This window comes from Coregonus lavaretus, assembly GCF_964263955.1.
Source record: "Coregonus lavaretus genome assembly, contig: HAP1_SCAFFOLD_535, whole genome shotgun sequence".
Taxonomy (NCBI): Eukaryota; Metazoa; Chordata; class Actinopteri; order Salmoniformes; family Salmonidae; genus Coregonus; species Coregonus lavaretus.
The window spans coordinates 292,830-317,204 of NW_028162090.1; the positions used below are offsets into that span (position 1 = coordinate 292,830).

Genomic DNA, 24,375 nt, shown 5'->3' on the forward strand with positions numbered 1-24,375 from the left:
GTAGTCATTTAGGCAGGTTATCTTAGAGTCCTTGGGCACGGGGACTATGGTGGTCTGCTTGAAACATGTTGGTATTACAGACTCAGTCAGGGACATGTTGAAAATGTCAGTGAAGACACTTGCCAGTTGGTCAGCACATGCTCGGAGTACACGTCCTAGTAATCCGTCTGGCCCTGCGGCCTTGTGAATGTTGACCTGCTTAAAAGTCTTACTCACATCGGCTACGGAGAGCGTGATCACATAGTCATCCGGAACAGCTGGTGCTCTCATGCATGCTTCAGTGTTGCTTGCCTCGAAGTGAGCATAGAAGTGGTTTAGCTCGTCTGGTAGGCTTGTGTCACTGGGCAGCTCGCGGCTGTGCTTCCCTTTGTAGTCTGTAATAGTTTTCAAGCCCTGCCACATCCGACGACCGTCAGAGCCAGTGTAGTACGATTTAATCTTAGACCTGTATTGACTCTTTGCCTGTTTGATGGTTCGTCGGAGGTCATAGCGGGATTTCTTATAAGCGTCCGGGTTAGAGTCCCGTTCCTTGAAAGCGGCAGCTCTACCCTTTAGCGGCAGCTCTATCCTTACAGTCTGCTTTCAATTCTGAGAAAGTATTCAGATCAACAGATAACACCCGATCACTCTTTGATTACAGTTTTTTTTTTTTTTACTAATTAATTCTTCCTTCTGAGGGTGTTGGGTGGATTTTGGAATCGGGCCGGAATCAGAATGAGATTTTCCCAAGATATACCCTTGTTCCTCCACTCGAAAAATCCTTATTTTTCTGATAAGGATAAAGGAAAAGTAAGAATGTCACCCCATTCCTGACCTCCATTAAGCAGTAGTGAATGTGTTGGGTGCCAGGGAATGACTGATAACACTGTAGAAAATTCCAATGAACCTCACAATACACTGCCACATAAAGACAACTACCACCATATCTCTTAAATAAGAACAGGTCAGGATCTTTTATGAGTTTTGAGCATGAATTAGCTACTCCCAATTGAACATTCTTAATGGTATATATTGATTGATTAGATGGTAAAGTTGTCTTGGTTGATTGCAGTTTTTGTTCTTCATTCAAAACTAAGTTGGACTATATCACTCAATGTCTGACGTAGAGTATAGTGTGTACTATATGTGGTGTGCATCTGTGTGTGTGTGTTCCCAGTCAACTTGGCCTGTGTTGATCAGTCTGTCTGTTTGTGTGTGTGTCTGTGTGTGTGTCTGTGTGTGTGTGTGTTTTTGTGCTCCCAGTCAACTTGGCCTGTGGTGATCAGTCTGTGTGTGTGCATGTGTGTGTGCTGAGGCCTTGGTATACAGTGCATACACTGGCATATCTCTCCCATTTCATTCTTCCTTACGCTCTTTCATGGTCATTGTGTATTAAGATCTTGGCAGGTACTAAGTAACTTAATGTTGACCGTCCGTCACCCACCCATTGCGGTGGTTGTACATGCGGTTGAGGCGGTCCCACTCTGCGTTGAGCTGGATGAGGGTGTCTCCGATCTGTGTCACCTCGCTTTGCGATGCCTCCAGGATGGCATCAGGCTGGCGCTCATGGATCAACGTCACCTGCTCCCCGATATGCTCCAGACTCACCTTTATACTCGGGGAGAGAGGGAGGGAGGGAGGAGAGAGAGGGAGGAGAGGAGAGAGAGGAGAGGAGAGAGAGGGAGGAGTGGAGAGAGGGGAAGGAGGGAAGTAAGTAAAAGAGTGAGAGGTCTCCATTCAGACCTAGAGGACAATACAGTTATTCCCTTCCCCCTCTTTCACCCTCAGTGTGTCCTCCTGGCTGGAGAAGTCTTCGTAGAGACTACTGCTGAGCTCGGAAGTGTTGAGCAGCAGTTCGTTGTCGGCCATGGCCAGCAGAACTTTGTTGATATCCAGAAGGTAGTGAGAGAGGGCGCACTCTCCTCCGACTCCATCTGCTGGCAAGAGACGGTATTATGTTAGAAACAATGAATGCATGTGTATGGGTGTGTGTGAATCTTTAACATTTTACCGTTACATTTAGCAGACACTCTTAGGTAGGTAACACAACCATATGTTGTACACAGCCCATCTGAAATTAGCCCACCCAACTACCTCATCCCCATATTGTTATTTATTTTGCTCATTTGCACCCCAGTATCTCTATTTGCACATCATCTCTTGCACATCTATCATTCCAGTGTTAATATTAATTGTAATTATTTTGCACTATTGCCTATTTATTGCCTTACCTCCATAACTTGCTACATTTGCACACACTCTATATATATATATATATATATATATATATATATATATATATATATATATATATATATATATTTTTTTTCTGTTGTATTTTTGACTTTATGTTTTGTTTTACCCCATTTGTAACTCTGTGTTGTTGTTTTTATCGCAATGCTTTGCTTTATCTTGGCCAGGTTCTCAACTGGCTTACCTGGTTAAATAAAGGTTAAATAAAAAAAAAATAAAAAAAATGAATCTGTGTAGGAACTGGGAAGCATCAAATGTCAAAATTTTTGATATCACATAGAAAAGGGGAAGTTCACACATTTCTATGTAGACTTATTTTCACTCTTTCTGGGATTATAGTTGATCCCCAAAACAGTTTTTATTTTTATTTTGGTTAATTACAGAGCAAATTGGTAGAAACTGTTTGCTGAGTCATCACTTGCCATCGACTACAATGCATTATGAAAATGTGTCCAAAGCATGTTAGAAAACACTCCAAACCAACTCATATTACATCAGAATCCCATTCTGAATGATGTTTCTGCACTGTCCCATGAATCCATATTTGCATATTTCTGTTGTTGTTGTTGTAAACAGTATCATTCAAACATGGATTTATGGCACAGTGAAAAAAAATACAAAATTGAGTGCAGAGACATCATTCAGAATAGGATTCTGATGTAATATGAGTTGGTGTGGAGTGTTTTAGAGGGTTTTCTATGCTTTAGGCATACACGTATTTGCATATTGCATTATAGACAATGGCAAGTGATGACTCAGCAAAATGTGACAACCTATTTTCTCTGTAATTAAATAAAATATACAAAAAATAACAGTTTGAGGCACAGAAAGAGTAAAAATAAGGCCACATGTCACAACGGGTGAACTTCCCCTTTAACATAACTATCATATGTCACACAACAAAACAAGGTAATTAAAAGAAAGTCTGATAGTGAATAAAACAATTAACAGCTGTTACAGTTTAGCCTTAGTTACCAAGCTAGCTAGCTCAACAGTTTTAGGCTTAGGTTACCAAGCTAGCTTGCTAGTAAACAATGTAAGCCTGCATGTAATGATAATGATAGAATGTCTCTGACTTCTCCAGTCAGGTCCTGTCTGTGTGTCTCTGTGAAGCTGTGTAAAGAAGAAGAGTCCATGGAGACTTCCACCTGTCTCACTCTCAGCACCCTCATCTCCCGTAGAGACGAGAGAGGGATTTAGACACAAACAGTGAACCAGGATAATATGGCCAAGGCCAACAGTCCTCCAGATCTTAAACAGTGCTCTACTGTTGTCACGGTTTCGGCCGAGGCTGCCTCTCTCCCTTGTTCGGGCAGGCTTCGGCGTTCGTTGTCTCCGGAGTACTAGCTGCCACCGTTGTATGTTTCATGTTCGTTTGCTTTTGTCTGAGTGTTGTCACACCTGTTTTCAGTTAGTGTCATTAGTGTCCTATTTAGTTCCCGTTGTGTGTGTCAGGTGTTGTGTATTATTGTTTGTTGTCAGACGTGTTTTCGCTCGGTTGAGCTTCTCTCCACTGCGCTGGAGTTATCGCACCTGTTTGTGCGCAGTTTTTTTCCATTTCGCCTTCGTGCGTATTTCGCCTTCGGGCAAGTGTTGTCCGTTTGCCGTGTTTCGGCTCAATACAAGTCTATTGGATTATCAGTCTGCGTCCTGCATTTGATTCCGCCACTGCACCTACAGCACGCCTTGACAGAATAATACACCACCTATGGAATCAGCAGGAGCCGCAGCAGCCCAGGCGACTCTGGAGGACAGGGTCCGGGAGCAAGGGGACCAGATCCTGCAGATGGGGACCGCACTGCAGGAGGTGATCACCACCATCCGAGGCTGGGGGACGCCTCCACCGCCACCCTTCGTGCCAGCACCATCGGCCAGTCAGCCTAGTCCCGCACCAGAACCCCGAGGAGTCCGACTCTCGCTCCCGAGGGCTTACGAGGGGACCGCGTCCGGGTGCCAGGGTTTCCTTCTCCAGGTGGAGCTGTACCTGGCCACCGTGCATCCGGCGCCCTCGGGACATGAGAGCGTGTCCGCCCTGATCTCCTGCCTGTCCGGGAAGGCGTTGGAATGGGCCAACGCGGAGTGGAGGAGGATCGACGCGGACACCATCACGTACAACGAGTTCTCCCGCCGCTTCAAGGCGGTGTTTGACCATCCCCCGGAGGGGAAAGCGGCGGGGGAGCGTCTGGTCTTCCTCCGGCAGGGGAGGAGGAGTGCTCAGGAGTTCGCCCTCGAATTCCGTACTCTAGCGGCAGATGCAGGGTGGAATGATCGGGCCCTCGTCGATCACTACAGGTGTAGTCTGCGAGAGGACGTCCGTCGGGAGCTGGCCTGTAGGGACACCAGCCTCACGTTCGACCAGTTGGTCGACATGTCCATCAGGCTGGATAACCTGCTAGCTACCCGCGGGCGTTCCGAGGGGGGTCCGTCCATTTCACCCTCCAGCGCTTCCGAGCCGTGCCCCATGGAGCTCGGGGGCGCTGGCGCTAGAGAGAGGAGGGGTCGGCTTACTAGGGGGTCCATCCCTTGCACCAACTGTGGTCGGGGAGGACACACCGCGGCTAGGTGCTGGGGATGGCCTCCTAGGGGAGAGGACGACAGGTCCCGCACTGGGGATTCCCTCCAGGTGAGTAGGCGCCCCACTCACCCAGAGCTCTCTGTTGCACATTTTTGTATGCCTGTGCGTTTTCCACAGGTAGCACCTCATTCCCAGCATAAGGCGCTGGTAGATTCAGGCGCGGCTGGGAATTTTATTGATAAAAAGTTTTGTTTAGCGTTAGGGATTCCCCTTCTTCCTGTTGATGTTCCTTTCCCCGTTCATGCCCTAGATAGCCGTCCGTTGGGTACGGGCTTGATCAGGGAGGTCACGGCGCCACTTAGGATGTGTGTGCAGGGGGGTCATCAGGAGATGATTCAGCTATTCCTGATTGACTCTCCTGCGTATCCGGTGGTGCTGGGCATGCCCTGGTTGAGTACCCATAACCCATCCATTTCGTGGCAGGAGAGGGCTCTGATGGAGTGGTCTGCTCAGTGTGTGGGTAGATGTTTGGGCGTTTCCGTAGGGGCTACCTCGGTGGAGAGTCCAAACCAGGTGCCCGCATTGCACGTTCCCCCTGAGTATGGGGATTTGGCTATTGCGTTTAGTAAGGCGAGGGCGACGCAGTTGCCGCCCCATAGGCAGGGAGATTGTGCGATAGACCTCCAGGCAGGAGCTGCGCTCCCACGGAGCCATGTGTATCCTCTGTCTCAAGAGGAGAAGAAAGCTATGGAGACTTACATAGACGAATCTCTGAGACAAGGATACATACGGCCTTCCACTTCCCCTGCGTCCTCGAGTTTCTTTTTTGTGAAGAAAAAGGATGGTGGTTTGCGCCCGTGCATCGATTACCGTGGTCTCAATCAGATTACGGTGAAGTACAGTTATCCACTCCCGCTGATTGCGACCATGACTGAGTCGTTGCATGGGGCGCGTTTCTTCACTAAATTAGATCTCAGGAGCGCGTACAACTTGGTGCGCATCAGGGAGGGCGATGAATGGAAGACAGCCTTTAGTACCACCTCGGGCCATTATGAGTATCTGGTCATGCCATACGGGTTGATGAACGCTCCGTCAGTTTTCCAATCATTCGTGGATGAGATCTTCAGGGACATGCAGGGGCAGGGGGTGGTTGTGTACATTGATGACATTCTCGTGTACTCGCCTACCCGTGTCGAGCATGTGGCCCTGGTGCGTAGAGTGTTGCGGAGGCTGGTGGAGCACGACCTGTATGTGAAGGCAGAGAAGTGTCTGTTTTTCCAGGAGTCGGTCTCCTTTTTGGGGTATCAGTTGTCTGCGTCAGGGGTGAAGATGGAGGTAGACCGGGTGTCGGCCGTGCGTAATTGGCAAACACCAACCACTGTGAAGGAGGTGCAGCAGTTTTTGGGGTTTGCGAATTACTACCGGAGGTTTATCCGGGGTTTTGGACAGGTGGCAGCTCCCATCACGTCTCTTTTGAAGGGGGGTCCGGTGCGTCTGCAGTGGTCGGCCGAGGCGGACAGGGCGTTTGGGAGGCTGAAGGACCTGTTTACCTCGGCCCCGGTGCTGGCACATCCGGATCCCTCTTTGCCGTTCCAGGTAGAGGTGGACGCGTCAGAGGCCGGTCTAGGAGCCGTGCTTTCACAACGGTCTGGCGCGCCACCTAAACTCCGCCCCTGTGCTTTTTATTCTAAGAAGCTCAGTCCGGCGGAGCGGAACTATGACGTAGGGGACAGGGAGCTGTTAGCCGTGGTACAGGCCCTAAAGGTGTGGAGGCACTGGCTTGAGGGGGCTCAACACCCTTTCCTCATTTTGACGGACCACCGTAACCTGGAGTACATTCGGGCGGCGAGGAGGCTGAACCCTCGCCAGGCAAGATGGAATATGTTCTTGACCAGGTTTACTTTTAAGATCACGTACATCCCTGGGTCACAGAATGGTAAGGCAGATGCGCTGTCTCGGCGGTATGACACGGAGGAGAGGTCCGTGGAGCCCACTCCCATACTGCCGGAGTCGTGTCTGGTGGCACCGGTAGTGTGGGAGGTCGATGCTGAACTCGAGCGGGCGTTACGCACCGACCCTAGTCCACCACAGTGCCCAGAGGGTCGGAAGTACGTTCCGCTCGAGGTTCGGGATCGATTGATCTATTGGGCTCACACGTCACCCTCCTCTGGACATCCGGGTATCGGCCGGACAGTGCACTGTCTTAGTGCCAAGTACTGGTGGCCCACGTTGGCAAGGGATGTGAGGGTTTATGTTTCCTCCTGCTCGGTGTGCGCCCAGTGTAAGGCGCCTAGACATCTGCCTAGGGGTAAGTTACTACCCCTGCCCGTGCCACAACGACCATGGTCCCACCTCTCGGTGGATTTCCTTACTGACCTTCCTCCTTCACAGGGGAATACCACTATACTGGTCGTTGTGGACCGGTTTTCTAAGGCCTGTCGTTTGCTCCCCATGCCGGGCCTTCCTACCGCCCTGCAGACTGCCGAAGCCCTGTTCACCCATGTGTTCCGGCACTACGGGGTACCCGAGGATATTGTGTCTGATCGGGGTCCCCAATTTACCTCCAGAGTCTGGAGGGCCTTTATGGAGCGGTTGGGGGTCTCGGTGAGCCTCACCTCGGGTTACCACCCAGAGAGTAATGGGCAGGTGGAACGTGTAAACCAGGATGTGGGCAGGTTTCTTAGAACATACTGCCAGGACCGGCCGGAGGAGTGGGCAAGGTACGTTCCCTGGGCCGAAATGGCCCAGAATTCCCTACGCCATTCCTCCACTAACCTAACCCCTTTCCAATGTGTGTTAGGTTATCAGCCGGTTCTGGCACCCTGGCAGCAGAGCCAGATCGAGGCTCCTGCGGTGGATGAGTGGGCGAGGCGCTCGGAGGAGACATGGAACGCTGCACACGTCCACCTGCAGCGGGCCCTCCGACGTGATAAGGCGAGCGCTGATCTCCACCGCAGTGAGGGACCGGTGTACGCACCTGGTGATCGAGTCTGGCTCTCTACCAGGAACCTGCCCCTCCGCCTGCCCTGTCGGAAACTGGGTCGGCGGTTTGTAGGGCCATTTAAAGTCCTGGGAAGGTTGAACGAGGTGTGTTATAGATTACAGCTACCTGTTGAATATAAAAGTATTAACCCCTCGTTCCATGTGTCCCTTCTCAGGCCGGTGGTAGCTGGCCCACTCCAAGACAGTGAGATCAGGGAGACTCCTCCGCCCCCATTGGACATCGAGGGGGCACCGGCGTACTCCGTGAGGTCCATCTTGGATTCGAGACGTCGGATGGGGGGTCTCCAGTATCTAGTGGAGTGGGAGGGGTACGGTCCGGAGGAGCGGTGCTGGGTGCCGAGGGGAGACATTTTGGACCCGTCTCTCCTGACGGAATTCCATCGTGGGCACCCGACGCGCCCGGCTCCGCGTCGTCCCCGAGGCCGGAGTCAGCGCACGTCTGGAGCCGCGCGTCAAGGGGGGGGTACTGTCACGGTTTCGGCCGAGGCTGCCTCTCTCCCTTGTTCGGGCAGGCTTCGGTGTTCGTTGTCTCCGGAGTACTAGCTGCCACCGTTGTATGTTTCATGTTTGTTTGCTTTTGTCTGAGTGTTGTCACACCTGTTTTCAGTTAGTGTCATTAGTGTCCTATTTAGTTCCCGTTGTGTGTGTCAGGTGTTGTGTATTGTTTGTTGTCAGACGTGTTTTCGCTCAGTTGAGCTTCTCTCCACTGCGCTGGAGTTATCGCACCTGTTTGTGCGCAGTTTTTTTCCATTTCGCCTTCGTGCGTATTTCGCCTTCGGGCAAGTGTTGTCCGTTTGCCGTGTTTCGGCTCAATACAAGTCTATTGGATTATCAGTCTGCGTCCTGCATTTGATTCCGCCACTGCACCTACAGCACGCCTTGACAACTGTGCTACGAGACAGGAATACATTTGCATCTGAAATGCTGCAATGCACATCAATGGATTCATATTAAAAAGCTTGTTAACGTTACTCTTCCTCTCTCAATCTGTACGATGTACTCTTGTTAATGCGATAATTGTATTTTTACTGTGTTAGGATATACAGCGCCTTCAGAAAGTATTCACACCCCTAGACCTTTTCCACATTTTGTTGTTACAGCCTAAATTTATAATTGATTAAATTTAGATTTTGTGTCACTGGGCTACCACACATTACATCATAATGTCAAAGTGGAATTATATTTTAGGAAGTTTAGCAAATTAATAGAAAATGAAAAGCTGAAATGTCTTGAGTCAATAAGTATTCAATCCCTTTGTTATGTAAAGCCTAAATAACTTCAGGAGATGACCAATGCCTTTTCCAGCATGATGGAGCACCTTGTCATAAGGCAAAAGTGATAACTAAGTGGCTTGGGTAACAAAACGTTGACTTTTTGGGTCCATGGCCAGGAAACTCCCCAGACCTTAATCCCATTGAGAACTTGTGGTCGATCCTCAAGAGGCGGGTGGACAAACAAAAACCCACAAATTCTGACAAACTCCAAGCATTGATTATGCAGGAATGGGCTACCATCAGTCAGGATGTGGCCCAGAAGTTAATTGACAGCATGCCAGGGCGGATTGCAAAGGTCTTGAAAAAGAAGGGTCAACACTGCAAATATTGACTCTTTGCATAAACCTTATGTAATTGTCAATAAAAGCCTTTGACACTTATGGAATGCTTGTAATTATACTTCAGTATACCATAGTAACATCTGACAAAATATCTCATAACACTGAAGCAGCGAACTTTGTGAAGACCAATACTTGTGTCATTCTCAAAACCTTTGACCACGACTGTACATGAGATTGCATTCATGGCAGACATCAAGAAGGCTTTCCTTCAGATATCCATTGCAGAGAGAGACAAAGACGCCGTGAGATTCCTGTGGCTCACAGGCCCACCAAGGGGAGAAAATGAAGAGGAGCTGCGCATGCTGAGGATGAACAGAGTGGTATTTGGAGCTTCCCCAAGTACATTCTTGCTCGCAGCTACAGAAAGCACCTGAAACAATATGAAACAGAACAACCAGAAGTTGTAGAGACATTGAGAGAGTCACTCTATGTAGATGACTTCATTGCAAGTTCACGCAATGTTGAAGAGGCTTACTTTGTGACAACAACTGCAAACCGAATGCTGTTGACTACAGGCATGGACCTCTGCAAGTGGAGGACCAATTCTCCTGAACTGAAAACGAAATGGGAGGAGAGTACAACAAATGACCACCCGTTGGCGCTAGAAACACAAGGAGTAGTGCTGAAAGTTTTAGGTTTAGTGTAAAGACCGGGAACAGATTACTTTGTGTTTGACCTCAGGCCGCTACTGAGCATTCTAAAGCAAAAGGAATACACAAAGAGAAGTGTTCTGCAGTCATCTGCATGCATCTTCGACCCTGTTGGCTTCCTGACCCCCTTCACCAAATCAAATCAAATTGTATTTGTCACATGCGCCGAATACAACAGGTGTAGACCTTAGAGTGAAATGCTTACTTACAAGCCCTTAACCAACAATCCAGCTCAAGAAAGAGTTACGAAAATATTTACTATATAAACAAAAGTAAAAAAAATTTTTAACATAAAATATAAAAAGTAACACAGTAAAATAAAAATAAGGAGGCTATATACAGGAGGTACTGGAACCAAGTCAATGTGTGGGGGTACAGGTTAGTCAAGGTAATTTGTACATGTGGGTAGGGGTAAAGTGACTATGCATAGATAATAAACAGCGAGTAGCAGCAGTGTAAAAACAAAGGGAGGGGGGAGGGGTGTCAATGTAAATAGTCCGGGTGGCCATTTGATTAATTGTTCAGCAGTCTTATGGCTTGGGGGTAGAATCTGTTAAGGAGCCTTTTGGTCCTAGACTTGGCACTCCGGTACCGCTTGCCGTGCGGTAGCAGAAAGAACAATCTATGACTTGGGTGACAGGATCAAGTGCATGTTCCAGGAAATGTGGGAGAGGGCACTCAGCTGGGACGAAGAGTTACCACCTGATCTGACACGAGAATGGCAACAGCGGTGTTCAGAACTACCCCAGCTTCACCAGCTCACCATACCAAGGTGGTACAGAACAGACATGCAGCCACAGAACAGCCACACACTGAAACTACCCGTGTTCTGTGATGCAAGTGAAAGGGCTTACAGTTCATTAGCTTACCTGCAAGGTGAATCACAAGACGGGGAAACAACGACAAGCCTAGTCGCATCCAAGTCCATTGTAGCCCTCCTCAAGAAAATTAGGTCATGAGAGGTCACAGCTGTGATTGGAGACTAGCAAACAACCTGATGACCACACTGAAAATGGAACAAAAACAGATCAAAATGTGGACAGAGTCGATGATCGTGCTGCATTGAATTTGCAGCTCAGCTCAGAAATGGAAACAGTTTGTCGCAAACAGAGTGACAGAGATCCAGTCCTTCACCAATCCAGAGTCATGGTCACATTTTGAAGGGAAAACTAATCCAGCCGACCTCCCTACAAGAGGACAAACTGTTTGAAACTTGACACAGAGCCAGCTATGGTGGAACGGACCCAGCATTATGACATCACCCAATCAGTCGGAGGAGACTGATGACAACAAGGTTCCAGGTCACTGTACAGCTCACAGCAAACAGCACAGACATCGCTGAACCCGAGTTGAAGGTACAGCAAACTTAAAAAATTGTTCAGAATGACCGCCTCGATGAAGAGATTCATAGCCAATGCTTGTACAAACATAAAGATGCAAGGTGAACTGACTGCTGACGAACTGTTCGAGGCAGAAAAGTACTGGATCAAGGTAACACAACAACAGAGTTTCAGTCAGGAGATCAAACTACTGAAGGCAGGAAAAAGCCTAAACAATGACTGTAAAATTAGAGAACTGAAACCGTTCCTGGACGAACACAAACTACTCAGTGTAGGAGGAAGACTGCAACAGTCCAACTTCACATTCAGAGAGCAGCACCCATGGGGTCTGCCCAACAAGCACAGATATTCAGAAATGTTGATACAGTACCATCATGAGAAGATGATGCATTTTGGAGTAAGAGACACTCTAGTACAAATCAGAGAGCAATACTGGATATTGCGTGCTAGGTAGCTAGTCAAGACCACAGTGGCAAGATGTATAGTCTGCAAGAGATTCAAGGCAAGGGCTGGACAGCAGGTCACTGCGCCTTTATCAAAAGACAGAATAACTGAATCCCCACCATTCAAAGTCACAGGTGTGGATTTTGCAGGGCCGCTCTACGTGAAAGAAAATGGTTCTGTGAAGAAGCATGCTCTTGACTAGCTGCCTAGCACGCGCTGTTCACTTGTGCTGTAACCAGAGCAGTGCATTTGGAATTGGTCTCAGATCAATCAACAGACATTCCTGTTACCTCTGAAAAGATTCATCTCAAGGAGAGGATTATTCAAGGTAATCTATTCGGACATTGCAAAAACATTCAAGAGAGCTAATCAGGACTTGAAAGAGCTGTGGAAGGCAATCAAAGAGCCCCTATTGACTTCAAGTACCAGAATGCCTTGCGACAGGAAGTATGAAAAAATTAGAACGCACTAGTTATGTACAAGTGACAAGTGATTAGCCTGGCTTTCGCTAGCAACGTTCTTTTATTGTTTTGTAGAATTTAAAGTGGTAAAATGTAACGTCAAACAAGTATTATTACTAAAAATAACCTTTCATCTCACAACCGACGTCCCGAGTCATTACTTTGAAGATAGTTATTCTATACATGGTGAAGTTATTAACTACACTTTGGATGGAGTATCAATAGACCCAGTCACTACAAAGATACAGGCGTGCTTCCTAACTCAGTTGCCGGAGAGGAAGGAAATCACTCAGGGATTTCACCATGATGGTGACAGGTACAGAGTTTAATGCTGTGATTGGAGAAAACTGAGGATTGACCAACAACATTGTAGTTACTCCACAATACTAACCTAAATGACAGAGTGAAAAGAAGGAAGCCTGAACATAATACAAATATTCCAAAACATGCATCCTGTTTGCAATAAGGCACTAAAGTAAAATTAACTTTATGTCCTGAATACGAAGCGTTATGTTTGGGGCAAATCCAACACAACACATCACGGAGTACCACTTTATATTTTCAAGCATGGTGGTGGCTGCATCATGTTATGGGTATGTTTGTCATCGGCAAGGACTAGGGAGTGTTTTAGGATAAAAATCAACGGAATAGAGCTAAGCACAGGCAAAATCCTAGAGGAAAACCTGGTTCACTCTGCTTTCCAACAGACACTGGGGGACAAATTCACCTTTCTGCAGGACGATAACCTAAAACACAAGGCCAACTATACACTGGAGTTGCTTACCAAGACGACATTGATCCTGAGTGGCCTATTTAAAGTTTTGACTTAAATTTGCTTGAAAATCGATGGCAAGACTTGAAAATGGCTGTCTAGCAATGATCAACAACCAACGTGACATGTTTGTTGTTGTTGTTGAATAATGTGTAAATATTGTACAATCCAGGTGTGCAAAGCTCTTAGAGACTTACCCAGAAAGACTCACAGCTTTAATCGATGCCAAAGGTGATTATAACATGTATTGATTCAGGGGTGTGAATACTAATGAAAATGAAATATTTTTGTATTTCATTTTTAATACATTTATTAAAGTGTCTAAAATTTCACTTTGTCATTATGGGATATTTTGTGTAAATGGGTGAGCTTTTTTATTTATTTAATACATGTTGAATTCAGGCTGTAACACAACAAAATGTGTAATAAGTCAAGGCATATGATTACTTTATGAAGGCACTGTACATGTTACATGTTTGTTAAGCTAGTGTAGTGATAGTGCATCATTCTCCTTCACCCTCTGAGTGGTGTACTGCGTCTGCAGCCGGAGCAGTCTGAGACTCAGTTCCTCCCTCTGGCCCTCGTCTACAGTCTGGAGCAGCACCTCCTCTCCTCTCCTCAGCAGCTCCTCCACGCCTGCCTTCTCCCTGTCCATCTGACCAGTCAACACACAGGGTCAGAGTTCAAAGTGAATGTTGTCACGGAATCAATCAAATCCTATCAAACTAGGGTTTTCCAGGGTTAGAAAATGAACATTACGCCCATAATCAAAAAGAAAAAGAAATGAAACTGAATCCAAACCAAAAGTTGTTTGAAGAGGCCTAAACTGAGTTATTTTCCAGAGAGTCGAGGCTCGACAGAAAGCAGTAAGAAACAGAAGAAGTATTGCAGTAGTAACACTGCTTCCTGACTGACGTTGACCTTGGTCTTGGCTGGTGTGATTTGTTCAGCCGCTCTACACTGTGTACTGTAATAAAACTATGATAACACACTGAGGTCAGACTGCCCAATCACACCACTGTTTGTCTATGACATAGTATACAGCTTATATTGTAGCACTTTGTGTTCTTTGTTTAACAAGTCAAACTTACTTACTCACTGTGTGTGTGTGTGTGTGTGTGTGTGTGTGTGTGTGTGTGTGTGTGTGTGTGTGTGTGTGTGTGTGTGTGTGTGTGTGTGTGTGTGCGCGTGTGTACAGTATGTACAGTGCATTCAGAAAGTATTCAGACCCCTTGTCTTTTTCCACATTTTGTTACGTTACAGCCTTATTCTAAAATGGATTAAATTGTATTTTTTCCTCAACAATCTACAAACAATACCCCATAATGAAAAATTTAAATGTATTAAAAATAAAGAACTGAAATATCACATTTACATAAGTATTCAAACCCTTTACTCAGTACTTTGTTGAAGCACCTTTGGCAGCGATTACAGCCTCGATTCTTCTTGGGTATGTCGCCACAAGCATGGCACACCTGTATTTGGGGAGTTTCTCCCATTCTTCTCTGCAGATCCTCTCAAGCTCTGTCAGGTTGGATGGGGAGCTATCTTCAGGTCTCTCCAAAGATGTTCGAATGGGTTCAAGTCCGGGCTCTGGCTGGGCCACTCAAGGACATTCAGAGACTTGTCCCGAAGCCACTCCTCTGTTGTCTTGGCTGTATGCTTAGGGTCATTGTCCTGTTGGAAGGTGAACCTTCGCCCCAGTCTGCGCTCCAGAGCGCTCTGGAGCAGGTTTTCATCAAGGACCTCTCTGTACTTTGCTCCGTTCATCTTTCCCTCGGTCCTGACTAGGCTCCACGTCCCTGCCGCCATCGCCACAGCATGATGCTGCCACCACTATTCTTCACCGTAGGGATGGTGCCAGGTTTCCTCCAGACATGACGCTTGGCATTCAGGCCAGAGAATCTTGTTTTTCATGGTCTGAGAGTCTTAAGGTGCCTTTTGGCAAACTCCAAGCAGGCTGCCATGTGCCTTTCTACTGAGGAGAGTCTTCCGTCTGGCCACTCTACCATAAAGTCCTGATTGGTGGAGTGCTGCAGAGATGGTTGTCCTTCTGGAAGGTTCTCCCATCTCCACAGAGGAACTTTTGAGCTCTCTCAGAGTGACCAATGGGTTCTTGGTCACCTCCCTGACCAAGGCCCTTCTCTCCCGATTGCTCAGTTTGGCCAGGCGGCTAGCTCTAGGAAGAGTCTTGGTGGTTCCAAACTTCTTCCATTTAAGAATGATGGATGCCACTGTTTTCTTGGGGACCTTCAATGCTGCAGACATTTTTTGGTACCCTTCCCCAGATCTGTGCCTTGACGCAATCCTGTCTCGGAGCTCTACAGACAATTCCTTTGACCTCATGGCTTGTTTTTTTCCTCTGACATGCACTGTCAATTGTGGGACCTTATATAGACAGCTGTGTGCCTTTCCAAATCATGTCCAATCAATTGAATTTACCACAGGTGGACTCCAATCAAGTGGAAACAGGATGCACCTGAGCTCAATTTCGAGTCTCATAGCAAAGGGTCCGAATACTGAAGGAATCAATTTTTTTTATTTTTAATACATATCCTAAAATGTCAAAAAAAACAGTTTTCAGTTTTAATCCATTTTAGAATAAGGCTGAAACATAACAAAATGTGGAAAAAGGGGTCTGAATACTTTCTGAATGCACTGTATGTGCGTGCATGCACGTGAGAAAGTGTCTGTCCATATATAGACCTTGTCATCATCCAGGGTGTGTGTGGGGTCCTGATGGTCCTCCAGGGCTCTGAGTGTTGCCTCTAATTTCCCCTCAAAGGTCAACATCAGGCTGGAGCTCAGGGCCTCCTCTGACTGACTCTGTTGGAGCTCAGTGATCTGGTCCTGTTGAAGCTGAGAGATCTGGTGAGGAATCTGAGAGATCTGTTGGATCTGCTGGATCATCTCCACAGTCCCTGGCTCCAGAGTAGTGGACATCTGGGTGTCAGAAACAAAAGTGACAGAATTACACCACTGTGCGTGTTGACAGATTGAATGATGAAGCTCTGAACAGTTCTAATTGTAATACACTGAAACAGTGTTGTGAGGGTTTTTGTACCTTGGCAGCTTTGATGCGCTTGGAGACCTTGTGGAAGTTGCGGTTGAGTTCGCCAGTTTGGGTTCCACTACATCTCTGCAGGCAGGACCTCTACTGGTCAGCATGATGATGGCCTGGTCTCTCACACTGTCCACTCTCAGACTGATGTCATCCAGCTCCTCTAGCAGAGTCTACACACAACACATCAATCAAACAATTAATACATTAACAGGTTCATCAATAGCTATTACTCAAATTATTATTTTCCCACACAGGCTAATATTCTCAAACTCTGCTAATAGAGTATAATTAAAATGTAATTGTAATCAACCAATATTGAACTAATTTCATACTTAGAATTGTGGTCCTTCAGTTCCACTCGGGAATTGTTCACTCCCCATGCTTTCAGTCCTCTCTCTCTCTTCTACTGTCTCCCTTCCCCTCCTTCTCTCACCTTGACCAACATCTCTCTCTCCACGGTAGGCAGTATCTCCATCTCATCTAGGTGGATCTGGGTCTGGTACAGCCAGGTGCTGATGTGGGCCAGGTTCTCATCAAAGATTTCCACCTCGTTCTGGTGGCTCTGTAATGGACAGAGGTCATTGGCATAGAAAACAATAACATAGAATTGGATACCATTCTTTATTGTATTTCTTTGACCATAGCAATACTGTATTTCTTTGACCATAGCAATACAACTGAATTGAAATGAAAATTGTATCCTGCAAAGAGCACCATTTTTTAAAAGATATTAGGAATATGCAGGAATAATTCCAAATAGCCCTTCTGACATTTTTGTTGTCATGTAATGTACAAATTACTTTACTCAACCATGACATTAGATAGGATAACCTCTCTATTCATATTGTCTCTGTGATAGTAAAGAGTGTACCCACCAGTACAGTGCTGAGCCGGTCCTCGGTCCAGGTGCGGACCTGTCCCCAGCCCTTGTTGAGGCCACACAGCCTGTCCTCCAGAGGGCCCTTGCTCCCCTCCACCAGCCCCTGCAGCCCAGCACTGGTCTCCATCAGTACAGCCAGGTCTGCCTTACGACTCTCAGACTCCTTCAGCAGGCCCTGAACATACATTATACACATGTTACACACACGTTACAGAAACGTTACACAAATTCTCTGCTCACACACAGACACACACACACACACACACACACACACACACAAGCCAGGAAAACCTTTTAACAAACAAACTATTCTATCAAGCCCTGTGACGATACAAATACACTTCTCAAACACACACACACACGACTCACGTTGGCCCAAGCAATCTCAGTGTCTATATCAGCAGGCATGTCTCCAGAGGAGTTTTTCTGCAGCAGCAGGGTCTGGTTGGTGGTCAGCCAGTCCTGTAGGATGGTGCTTTCCTTATGTAGTCTCTGAGACAGAGACAGAGCCTTCCCCTCTGTAACCTGGAGAGGGAAGAAGATACATAAGGACAGATTCCCAGTCCCTGCCGATGAAAAACATCCCCACAGCATGATGCTGCCACCACCATGCTTCACTGTGGGGATGGTGTTCTCGGGGTGATGAGAGGTGTTGGGTTTGCGCCAGACATTTTCCTGGATGGCCAAAAAGCTCAATTTTAGTCTCATCTGAGCAGAGTACCTTCTTCCATATGTTTGAGGAGTCTCCCACAAGGCTTTTGGCGAACACCAATCATGTTTGCTTATTTTTTCCTTTAAGCAATGGCTTTTTTCTGGCCACTCTTCAATAAAACCCAGCTCTGTGGAGTATACGGCTTAAAGTGGTCCTATGGACAGATACTCCAATCTCCGCTGTGGAGCTTTGCCGCTCCTTCAGGGTTATCTTTGGTATCTTTGTTGCCTCTCTTGCCTGGTCCATGAGTTTTGGTGGGCGGCCCTCTCTTGGCAGGTTTGTTGTGGTGGATTTAATGGTGGTCCGCAGGATGTTCAACATTTCTGATATTTTTTCATAACAAAAACCCCGATCTGTACTTGCTTGGTGGTGCCCCTTGCTTAGTGGTGTTGCAGACTCTGGGGCCTTTCAGAACAGGTGTATGTATACTGAGATCATGTGACAGATCAAGTGACACTTAGATTGCACACAGGTGGACTTTATTTCACTAATTATGTGACTTCTGAAGGTAATTGGTTGCACCAGATCTTATTTAGGGGTTTCATAGCAAAGGGGGTGAATACATACAGTTGAAGTCGGAAGTTTACATACACCTTAGCCAAATACATTTAAACTCAGTTTTTCACAATTCCTGACATTTAATCCTAGTAAAAATTCCCTGTCTTAGGTCAGTTAGGATCACCACTTTATTTTAAGAATGTGAAATGTCAGAATAATAGTAGAGAGAATTATTTATTTCAGCTTTTATTTCTTTCATCACATTCCCAGTGTGTCAGAAGTTTACATACACTTAATTACTATTTGGTAGCATTGCCTTTAAATTGTTTAACATGGGTCAAACGTTTCGGGGTAGCCTTCCACAAGCTTCCCACAATAAGTTGGGTGAATTTTGGCCCATTCCTCCTGACAGAGCTGGTGTAACTGAGTCAGGTTTGTAGGCCTCCTTGCTCCCACACGCTTTTTCAGTTCTGCCAACAGATTTTCTATAGGATTGAGGTCAGGGCTTTGTGATGTCCACTCAAATACCTTGACTTTGTTGTCCTTAAGCCATTTTGCTACAACTTTTGAAGGATGCTTGGGGTCATTGTCCATTTGGAAGACCCATTTGCGACCAAGCTTTACCTTCCTGACTGATATCTTGAGATGTTGCTTCAATAAATCCACATAATTTTCCTTCCTCATGATGTAATCTATTTTGTGAAGTGCACAAGTCCCTCCTGAAGAAAAGCACACCGACAGCATGATGCTGCCACCCCCGTGCTTCACGGTTGGGATGGTGTTCTTCGGCTTGCAAGGTACCCTCTTTTTCCTCCAAACATAACGATGGTCATTATGGCCAAACAGTTCTATTTTTGTTTCATGAGACCAGAGGACATTTCTCCAAAAAGTGCGATCTTTGTCCCCATGTGCAGTTGCAAACCGTAGTCTGGCTTTTTTATGGCGGTTTGGAGCAGTGGCTTCTTCCTTGCTGAGCGGCCTTTCAGGTTATGTCGATATAGGACTCGTTTTACTGTGGATATAGATACCTGTTTTTCCTCCAGCATCTTCACAAGGTCCTTTGATGTTGTTCTGGGATTGATTTGCACTTTTCACACAAAAGTATGTTCATCTCTAGGAGACAGAATGCGTCTCCTTCCTGAGCAGTATGACGGCTGCGTGGTCCCATGGTGTTTATACTTGTGTACTATTGTTTGTACAGATGAACGTGGTACCTTCAGGCATTTGGAAATTGCTCCCAAGGATGAACCAGACTTGTGGAGGTCTACAATTAGTTTTTCTGAGATCTTGGCTGATTTCTTTTGGTTTTCTCATGATGTCAAGCAAAGAGGCTCTGAGTTTGAAGGTAGGCCTTGAAATACATTCACAGATACACCTCCAATTGACTCCATGACATCATTTTCTTGAATTTTCCAAGCTGTTTAAAGGCACAGTCAACTTAGTGTATGTAAACTTCTGATCCACTGGAATTGTGATACAGTGAATTATAAGTGAAATAATCTGTCTGTAAACAATTGTTGGAAAAATTACTTGTGTCATGCACAAAGTAGATGTCCTAACCGACTTGCCAAAATGATAGTTTGTTAAAAAAAAATGTGGGAGTTCTTGAAAAATGAGTTTTAATGACTCCAACCTAAGTGTATGTAAACTTCCGACTTCAACTGTATAATTGGAGCCTATTTCTTCCTATTCAAAAAAATAAGTGGTAGGCCTACCTGTTTGACAGACACAGTTATGCTATCCATAGATAGCCAAATCCTCCAATACTGTTGCATGCACTCCTTAAATACCTCCGTGTCTCGGAAGGGCTTGGTGTGTTTGGTTAAAACCAGGGCTCAAATTGAGTGAGGGTATCACATACCCTTTGTTAAAGAAAAGGGCAAAAATATATATTTTGATATAAATACATAAAAAGTATACAGATGATATAAAGCGTTCTATAAGGATGCTTATCTCGGTGATGCCTTATGGTAGAAACAAGCTCTAAAAGGCCTGTGAAAGACGTGACACCGATGCATATGGGGATATATTGATTCCTCTCTATGACATTCTGAAGCTGAGCTGCAGCCAATAATATTTGAGGAGATTAAAAAAATTGACTTTGCTATTCTGTCCTTATTAATTTAGCTTTCACTTTCTGAAAAGAGAAGATGTTCGTTTAAACACAGGCAGCTTTTAGGGAAGCACTTCTGTTGTTGGGCCATGCAATGGACAAGTAGCCAGCAGTTGAAGCTTAAATTTTTCTGCGTCAGTAGAGCCTCTGTCTGGGTGGAAAGGTAACTTTTGAAAGTGCCATGCTTAGATTCAAAAGGATGTCTAAGAATTAAGTATTTGCAAACAGTGTTGCAAACAAGACACTCTGGTTTGACATTGGAAAAATATGTTAAGAATGCCTATTTATCTGTCCATTCTTCCCCATTCTTCCCTATTTTCACCATCCACCTTTCTTTTGAGACTTTTTCCAGTGCAACATTTTCTCTTGATTGCAAGCTGTTTTTCCCCAATGAACGCACAAAGAAATATAAAAAACTAATTTAATAGAGACATTGCTGATTTTATCAATGTAATCAGATTGAAAATATTAGGCTATGTTATTCACATTGAACTGATTATATAGCCTACTAACCAGATGTGTTAAGAATTGTGTTTAATTTGTAGCATAGGCCTATGAATTAGGCTGCTATTAGGTTCTGTTCTTGTGACTTTTAGCTGAGAATTTTTTTTTCCCAAGGCCAAACCTATTGCCGACCCCTGCTGTACATAGTTTAGTGGGGATAGGATGGGGGCCTCTCCAAAGTTTAAAATGACTGCCCAGCTAAAAGCTCTTCAGCATGCAGTGATGCGAAGTGTTTCTGCTGATAGGAGAAAGAGTTTGTGTGTGTATGTGTGTGTGTATATGTGTGTGTGTTCGTGCGTGCGTGTGTGTGTGTCACCTTGGACACTGTTGTCCTCTCTCTTACCACCACGAGGTGACGCCATGTATATTCCACTGGTCCTCATGACAGATTAGCTGTTTTCCACAGTTTTCCCTCCTACAGCCCAAGCTCAGTGAAGTGTGATTCTATTCCCTGTTAATGATTATTTATCTTAAACACCTAACCAACACACTTTAACAGGGGGTCCCACACTGCTGCTGGAGGTAAAAACACCTCAGCCTGTTTCACCTGCTGGGCCTTACTGCTACACACATGCATGCAAACAGTACACGGAAATCCATACATAATCACAGAGAGAGAGAGGAGAGAGGAGGAAGGAGATAGAGAGACACACACACACACACAAACACACACACAGAGCTCCAGGCAGACAATTATTGTCTTATAGGGTGTTGTATACACTTAGTGCCACCTTCAGATGAGATTCATTTTGGTGTCGGCCATATTATTCTGTTTATTTTAAGAGAGCGCCTCATCTGTGCTAAATTCTCCCTCCGAGCTGTAAAAGAAAACATTACTTTAGGGTTGCTAGGCAACCGGAATCCTTATATTTAATTGGTCTGGAGACAAGCTTTGTAAATGACTGGTTTTACAGAAAGCTGGATTTAGTGCCCACTCTGAGGGCTGGAACTTAACCCTCTAGTCTAAGGGCCTGTGTGCTTGGCTTCTGCTAAGCTAACATATGGAATTGTTTTATGATGGTCATACCAAGGATCATTTAGCTATTTGATTTGGAATTTTAGGACCCCAGGTATAAAAAAAAATACATTTGAAACATTGAATTTGGCCTTCCAGCAATCAGCCCATAGAAATGCATTGAATAGCAGATGCATACATGGAAAAACAGATAGTAAATCAAAAGGAAATATGTTCTGAAGTGTCTGTCCTATATCTGAGAGATATAAGAAAGCCCAGGAAAAAAATATATTATATTATTTTACTGTGGAATGACTTATTCACTTTCATAAATGATTCCTTCAGATGAGTGACACTTGTGAGGGTCGTAGAGCAAAACAGAGAACACCATTGTGTTTTTGAGAGTCAAATCTTTCCATAGAGGGGTCATATTAGTTTGTAGCCCAAACCGATCGGACGCTACAGACGTTTTCGTGAAATTATTTTCGGGATGTCTCCTGGTCTGACAAACACTGCTGTAGCTCTGCCACCTTCCACTGCAAATGTGGAAGGGCGACATCGGCCCTTAAACAGATGGATTTTGATGTGGTTGATTTTTATGCTAATCAAATTTTTGTGGGGGCGTGGACATTGACTCTATTTAAAAAGATTCTCCTGTACTTTTGTATACTTTTTATCCAGTAGTTCTGAAAGTAGTGCTCACGAGCCAAAAATGCCCCCCAGAAAATGTTGTACTATGCCACATATGTGCAGATATGTGCACCACGTCATTTCTCTCTCTCTTTTTCTCTCTGCTGTGTGTGCATCTTCCTAGCGGTCACTCAAATGTTGAGGGGCTGAAGCTCATTGGCTAGAACGCGAATTGCTAGGGTGCTGGCCCACGTGAGGGAAAATGGCGCAGCACAGCTATCAGAAAAACAGTCGCTTTCAAACTAGGGATTTTGTGGATAATTGAGGTAAGACAGTAATTCTGCTCATAGATTATGCATGTAAGAACTACACATTGACACATCCAGCCCAAAGCGGGAGGTTTAAGAAATACTTAGTAGTCCCCGGAGCATGTCTTTAAAACCACTGGGAGACAGGACCAGGAAAGGGATAACTACTGTAGCTGCCCTATGGGCTATGGCCATGGGCTAACACAGTCATATCCTCCCAACACGGGCAAAGTGACTTGCATACACTCACTGACACTGAAGCACACAGACTGTCTACCTCCCAAGTGATTACATTTTCAACGGGCTTTCAACAATCAACAACACAGAAAAAAGCAAAGCACAGCACAGCACAGCGACCCTGGGCCTAAACACACTATGGGAGAACTGACATGTAAAAGGCTCTCAAAGGCACACACACACACACACACACACACACACACACACACACACACACACACACACAGGAGGACTGAGGGCTGACTAACTCATATTATGAGAATGAGGAGTTTAAAAGGATAGGGAATTAAAGGTGTGGCTTGTAACCCATTCCTGCATTCTTGCCTTTTCTTTTATTTATCTTACTCCTTTCTGCGTCTTTGTAGCTCTCCTCCCTCCCCCCCTCCCTCCCTCCCTCCCTCCCTCCCTGCCTCCCTGCCTCCCTCCCTGCCTCCCTCCCTCCCTCCCTCCCTGCCTCCCTCCCTCCCTACCGCTAACCATATCTTGCTCTCTCTTTGTCCCATAGGCTCTTTCTGTCACTCCCACCATGGGAATTGAAGTTGTCCACCTTAAACAGGATTTCGGTTCTTGTTAGCATTTCCTTTGGACTGCTGACTTTGTGCATGTACCTTGCAACACACACACATAAATATATACTCACACCCACAAACTATTGACTGTTAACACACACACACACACACACACACACACCCACACTGCACATAGCCATGTGGTCATGTCTTATCTGACCTCTTGCAGAATGCACAGCAGAAAAATTAACCTCCTCTTGGTTCTGACAGCACTTCACTCACACACACACACACACACACAAACACACACACACACCACACATTATTACACACAAGTAAAATCAGTTAGATCAGCCATTGCCAACAAGGACAATGCTCCAAAAGATAAATGCTTTATACTAATTAGGTCAATGATAGGACGTACTAGATCTCAATTTGATGATGTCATTGAACTCAGCATTGGCTGCTCCCTCGGCAGTGTCGCCAGGTGATGCCACGGTAGCCATTTTGTCCACCAGGTCCTCGTCTGTTTCCCTCCTTTAGAATGTTAATCAGTTTCTTTTTTCTTTTAAAAAGGAATCCCAGTTCTTCACATGCAATGGTCTTTCCTTGTCACCTAAAAAGGAAAAAGACATGTATTTAAAGAATTTACATATTATTTGGATGCTGTTGAGGCCTAGCTTGGTGGGTTGATTGAATCTGGTCTTGTGTAATAACATAACATGCAATAACATTGATCTATCTTACTCATCTTTAGGTGTCTGAGAACTATGATCACAACAGATTGCACAAAGCGAGGTTGTTGACCTGACCTACAAGCAGAGGGTGATCTCACCTTTCTCTAAAACTAAACGCAGGACAACTCAATCCATTATTGTCCAAAGAGCACTCTCAACATGGGCCTCTAGAAATGCACTCCACCCTGGGTAAATC

The 24,375-nt window shown here is 45.6% G+C and overlaps 1 pseudogene across 1 annotated transcript in view; it reads right to left on the bottom strand.

Moving 5' to 3' along the window:
- The window catches only part of LOC311116536 (utrophin-like), a 275,197-nt pseudogene that overhangs the window by 242,742 nt on the left and 8,080 nt on the right, over positions 1–24,375 (bottom strand). The window contains exons 2-10 of the transcript in view: positions 17,346–17,501; positions 16,972–17,151; positions 16,530–16,658; positions 16,097–16,266; positions 15,739–15,975; positions 13,550–13,687; positions 3,309–3,404; positions 1,762–1,916; positions 1,424–1,596 (exon numbers count right to left, since the gene is read on the bottom strand). The product of the transcript in view is annotated as an utrophin-like (transcript). The remainder of the gene's footprint in view (positions 1–1,423; positions 1,597–1,761; positions 1,917–3,308; positions 3,405–13,549; positions 13,688–15,738; positions 15,976–16,096; positions 16,267–16,529; positions 16,659–16,971; positions 17,152–17,345; positions 17,502–24,375) is intronic.